At 36.4% G+C, this 5,956-nt stretch overlaps 1 protein-coding gene across 1 annotated transcript in view; it reads left to right on the top strand.

Annotated features, from left to right (window-relative positions):
- The window catches only part of LOC107675705 (secretory carrier-associated membrane protein 1-like), a 27,958-nt gene that overhangs the window by 1,018 nt on the left and 20,984 nt on the right, over positions 1–5,956 (top strand). The gene's annotated exons all lie outside the window — the stretch shown is intronic.

Consider the following 5,956-nt stretch of genomic DNA (forward strand, 5'->3'; position numbering starts at 1 on the left):
TGCTAACGGAAATGTTTATTTCAATCCGAAATTCAAATTAAAATATGGAATAATATTCCCAACAGAACAGAAGCTCTAAATATAAAAAATGTAATTGAAACTTACCTGCTTGAACTTGATCGGGGTGTTTTGTTAGTTTGATGCGTTTCCTCCTCTTGAGGTCGCCACTGCTTTTAAGAAGAGGTTGCCAGGTTTTCACAACAAAACCCGCCCAATCGCATTTCGAGGGGGTCCCCGTTAAAAATCGCGTTCCGGGGATAAAATACGCGTGTTTTGGCGGGGTTTCCCTGGTAAAATTCGCATTCCAGGGGCTAAATATTACGTTAATGGGTTCGTTTTTCAACCCGCGGACATGAAAAACAACCCGCGGCAACAGTGTTAAAGCAGCCCAATTCCGCGGGAAAACCACGGACTTGGCAACACTGGAAGAGGATAGCTTTCGTTTAGCGCATCAAGAACCGGGTTGACCGGGTACTCGGTACCACCGGTACTTAAGAAAACCTGGTACCGTAACGTTTTCATTTTTTTAGTACCGACTTGGTACCGAAATACCGGGTCTTTTGACAACACTATTAGTAACTTCGCTTTACTTAATTATCCAGACATAATTTTTTAGGAAAATCATGTTCAAATGTGAGTTTCAAATATGATCATCTTCAGAGGAACGTTTATTGTTCATCTCTCAATCATTATTGTATTGAATTGCATTACATGCGTTGATAATAAAACTAAGTATTTAAACACGTCTTACTAAGACATTATTGGGAGATACAGAGCAACAACTGATATTTATATAATTTTATGTAAGTATCTGCTATGCTGTTATAAAGACCTCACTGATTTACATTGATACATTACAAGCATCAGAATTTCATCACTTTTTGTCCATACAAATATCAGCATCTGCGCCAAATTGCATTTTCTTTATCTGTTTGGGCCTGAGGTGTTTTTCTCAATATTCTCATTATATTAAACTATATGAGCCATAAAAGCATGATGTATCAAATATGATACTTAACATAAAACACACATGCAAACTCTTTCTTTTAAATTTCATCTTAAGGTCCAATTAATTGCTTTTTTTTTTTTTTAATAAAAAAAATTGACATTTCAAATGTCAGGCTTCACAGGTTAATACACAAAGGCCATCTGCCTTGAGTTTTTCCTCTCTCTTGTATTCTCCAGGGAGAGTCTGTATATTTGACATTACAGGTGTTGTAGACTCACAGGTGGGATCGGACCCGTCTTGGAGGTGCGGGGGGACAAATGCAAATTCATGCTCAGCAGATTGTGGCCTTTGTTCGGCCGGATAGGACATGATCATTTAGACCTCTTAGAGAAAGAACCTTTGCTTTTGGTCACCCAGGTCTCTCTCTTTTCCTCATTTCCAATATCAAACCACTCACGTTTACACACACACACACATCATCATCAGCAGCAGTTTTCCTTCTCAGAAGTGTTTCTATTAAAGCATACCTCTTAAGCCGTCATTAAACTGAACTGGTGAGATGAGGTATTTCGTTAAGTGATCAGCAGTAATGGTATGCGGTCCGTCGAGGAGTTGCCGTGGTAACTCGACACTATAGCTGACCGACTGTAGCGGCACATCTCAATAATTAATGCGGCCTCCTGATTGCATTGTGTTTCTGACTCACGTCTTCAGTGTATACAGACTGTCTTGAACTTGTAGATTCTCATTGTCTTGATTAATTTGCTGGTTTTGCTTCCAGACCTCAAAATAAACCAGACCTCAGTAAATATCTGACAATCCTGGGTTTGGTGTTTTCTCAATCTTAGCCAATCAGCATGCAGACAATGGCATCTCGGTTGGATCCTTTTAAGTTTATGTTGCTGTCCAGATGTTAGTGGAATTAGTTCAGAACATTTTAAATGACATGTTTGATTTGTTATAGTCTGTACATAGTGACTTATATGAACTTTCTGAACTGATTGTGTAGGTGTTTAAGGCTTTGAACTTAGCTTATCGAGACTTTAGAGCTGGAAAAATTTATTTTAAACCTGTTATTTGCATTTCAGGGACTGTATTGATTTTAATTATTTTGAATTATTTTCACGGTACTGTGTCAGAGAACAAGCACGGAGACGAAGATGACTTTAAATCAGTCTTTAATAATTCCACAAATAGGTAAATCCATATACAGGAAGGCTGTTGACACACGTAGACGTTATCGAGACCCGACAAACTGAAACTGAACAGACAGGAAGTTAAATACACAGGCAAATGAGGGACTAATGACAAGACACAGGTGAACTAACTAAAGTGATCAAGGGGAAACTAGGTCAACAGAAGTTAGACAGGGGAACAGAAACAGAAGGAAACACAAAAGTCCATAACTGTGACAGTAGTGACCGTGGTGGCTATAATATATAGTATAGCCTCTTGTACCTGGTTTCGTAAAATATCATAATATTTTGGTGAAGCGACACACGTCTGATGTATACACACTGTGGTGACGTATGCCAGATTTCTTCAGTCATTTTATCAGCATAATCTCCATCGCTTTCTTACATTCGACTGCAAGCTCACAATTATATCTGCCTCCGTCCAATTAACAACCGCTGAATTGAACCACGTCTGTACATTTTTTATTTTTCAATAATCGGTTTCATTTGGATGTACACAACAATATAGAAGAATTGATCTGTCGCTACTCTTGTTACATCACAACTTAAATTAATAATAAACATCATATTTCCATGAACAATAAACTGTTGTGTTATAACAAATCAGTCATGTTGTTATAATATATTTAGGCTAGTTAGAGTAGATTTATAAGGATTAATTCACCCAAAAATGAAAATGTTATCCATATTTACTCTCCTTCTTGACATTCTCATGATCTCATGAAATTAAACATTTGAAAGAATTGTACTTTTTTTAATACCGTTCATTATCAAAATTACATATATCTTAAATTGCATTTAAGGCATACATTTTATCATTTCATGCATTCCCTGGGAATCACCATTACAAAAAGAAGGGGCTTCAAGCTTTAAAATGGATGCACAAGCGCCATAAAATCCTTTTTCCATAAAAAGATTTTTAAGGTTTTTGGAAAAAAAAAAAACGTTCTATTTCAAAATGTAATGTTTAATTCAATGTACTGCTTTGTTCTTTGTATAATTGTCTAAAAATCTTACTCTACATTTTTAAAGTGAGATTTGTGTGAGAAACTGACTGAAATGAAATCTAAACATCCACCTTAACTCCTCGTTATGTTCGTGAGAGAAGAACTTATTATTTCTGATTCTTGAATCAGATTCTCTTCAAAGATGATTTCAGCTCACAGGGAGAGGTGAAATCAGATTATGAGTGAATAATGACTCAATTTTCAAAGTCATGCAGGTTTGAAATGATGTGAGGGTGCGTAAATGATGACAATTTTTATTTGTTAACTTCTTCAGAAAAGACAAATGCTTTGAGTTGTTGGAGGATGAGTCATTCCTCACCAGAGTTTGGTAATCATAGTTAAACATTTCCGACTCTAAAGGCAGTTACTAACAGAGCAAACAGTCTTTATCCTGGATGAGATCCTGGTAGAAACAACTCTCACGTTGTGCTGAAACAGTCTGAAATGATGCAGCCTCATCAACAAGTAGGCGTGCTGCAGGATGTTGCAGAACCGCTGCATGGGTGTGTGTGTGTGTGTGTGTGTGAGAGACTAACTGAATGCACACATGCATTTGGCCCTGACTGAGCACGTTTTACCTTATTACAGTCATTTCATAATGCAGCAGCTGTCAAACTCATAAAACTAGTCAGCTGTGTGTGTACAGTGTCACAGCGGTAAGAAAGTAGGCTGTCTAAATGAGGTCCATCTGATTCTGTTTGTCACTCAGCGGTCGTAATGAGAACACGAGAACAGAGAGGGAAAACTCTAATGATCTGATTAGATGGATGTTTCTGGAGATGTGGGCTGCTCTGCAGATGCAGGAAAACTTATTACAGTGAGCCGCTGTCACCGCGCGCGCGCGCGCGCGTGTGTGTGTGTGTTTGCCTTCATTCACACTGTTTGTTGAGGGAGCAGTGACTAAGAACAGAGTCGTTTTATTTTAGTTTCTATCTAAGTCACTCTCGTCATCAGCAGAGGAACGGTACTGTCACGGGACTCAGAGATGATTTCACTGAACGAGAATTTCTGCTCAGATCTTCTGATTTCTCAGAATGACCATCTGTCTTTGAGCAAACACTTTAGCCCTGTTCCAAAACCTAGTCAGCTGTATTCTAAGGCAGCATCTGCAGTGAGTAAAAGTGACTGATTTGTAACGCTTCAGGCAGCAAACATACATATTTGATAAAGAAAAGACAACAGTGTGATACTGTATTAGCATTTCATACAAAATGGTAATTCAAAGTGACTGAAACATAAGTGATTAAAAAATTATCATAAAATGTACATAAGAAATAAAAAAATAACAAAACTTCAATAAAAAAAAAAAAAAAAATATATATATATATATAAAAAATACAATAAAATACAGACTATACGGATGCTTCACATAATTACACACACATCATTTTATATTAAATCAAAGTTATTAAATATCATAAAATGCACATAAGAAATGAAAAATAACAAAATACAATGATTATAAAAAATAAAATATAAATACATAAAATGCACAGCAAATTCTGTCTGTCTGTCTGTCTGTTGTTTAATTGCAGTGAACTTTATCTAAAGTTTATGTTATGCCTTAAAATGCTGTTCAGGGAGGTCACGAGATTTTGGACCAGAGATGTTCTGTCTCTGCATCAAGATGCTTTGTCACTTTCTTTTCCAAAAGAGTGCGTGGATGGATTTTTTTTTCTGCATTTTGCTTTCAGTGATACTTGGACACAGATATTTCTGAAATATATTTTTACCTGTGAGAACAAGGAAGCTGCATACTGCATACTATAGTCCCAAATGGCATGGGTTCTGTTTTATTGTCATATTTTCTTTTAATAGGGATGTGCATTTTTCAAAAATATTGTATTCGAATATTTGGGCTCATAAAAAATGAATATTCGTTTATTTAAATGACGTTTAACGAGAAAGACATTATTTTTTAATAATCAAGTTTTTGTCACCATTTCTGAACAAGTTTATGATTAGGCATTATACACAACAATGTTCTACAACAACAACAGTTTTCTTTTAGTTGAAAATGTGTGTAAAAATGTTTTATATATGCAAAAGCATTCGAGCTCAAGCAGAGCAAATGGAAAAAATAAAGCAAACCGTGCCAATTACAATACAGAACGTACATAAACTCAAGTTGGCCTATGTTTATCGTGTTTATATTGTTTCACATGTTCATGTTGTGAAAAACAATAATATCCACATGCTCGGGTGAAAGTTGGCTCCTCAGTCTGATAAGACTAGGGCTGGGCGATATGGCCAAAAAAAATTATCACGGTAATTTTTTTCATATCAGTCGATATCGATAATTTTCACTAGGGCTGGGTATCGATTAGGCTTGCTGCGGTAGACGGTTCCGTCATTTGCCTACCGCGGCACCGCCCCCCACCGTCGTTTTGATTTTTTTATAGTAACAAAAATAATTTAGCCTAGTTCAGTTAGAGGATAGACACTTTTAAAAACTAAACGCTCAATGCAGCGTGCCGAACCGTGTGCGAACCACGGAGCAGGAGTCAAATTTTATTTATCAAGTGAGGAAAGTGAGTCAAACTGACTGACAAGGGTGAGGTGAGAAAGACAAGACAATGGCAAAAGATTGTTTAGAAAGGAAATGCAAAGGCACCTGTTTGGCAATATTTTAGATTTTGAAAAGCCTATTGACTGGAAGTTTTTTTAAACATTCGTTTCTTATTTATTTGGTTCCACATTATTTGCTGATTTTTACTTTATTTTAACTTTGTGTCATTTATTTATTTTATTTGACATCAAGGTGTATGCCGTGCCTCCAAGCTTTCTTACTCGTTTTGCTCATA

The sequence above is a fragment of the Sinocyclocheilus anshuiensis genome, unplaced genomic scaffold (assembly GCF_001515605.1).
Source record: "Sinocyclocheilus anshuiensis isolate Anshui unplaced genomic scaffold, SAMN03320099.WGS_v1.1 scaffold708, whole genome shotgun sequence".
Classification (NCBI taxonomy): domain Eukaryota; kingdom Metazoa; phylum Chordata; class Actinopteri; order Cypriniformes; family Cyprinidae; genus Sinocyclocheilus; species Sinocyclocheilus anshuiensis.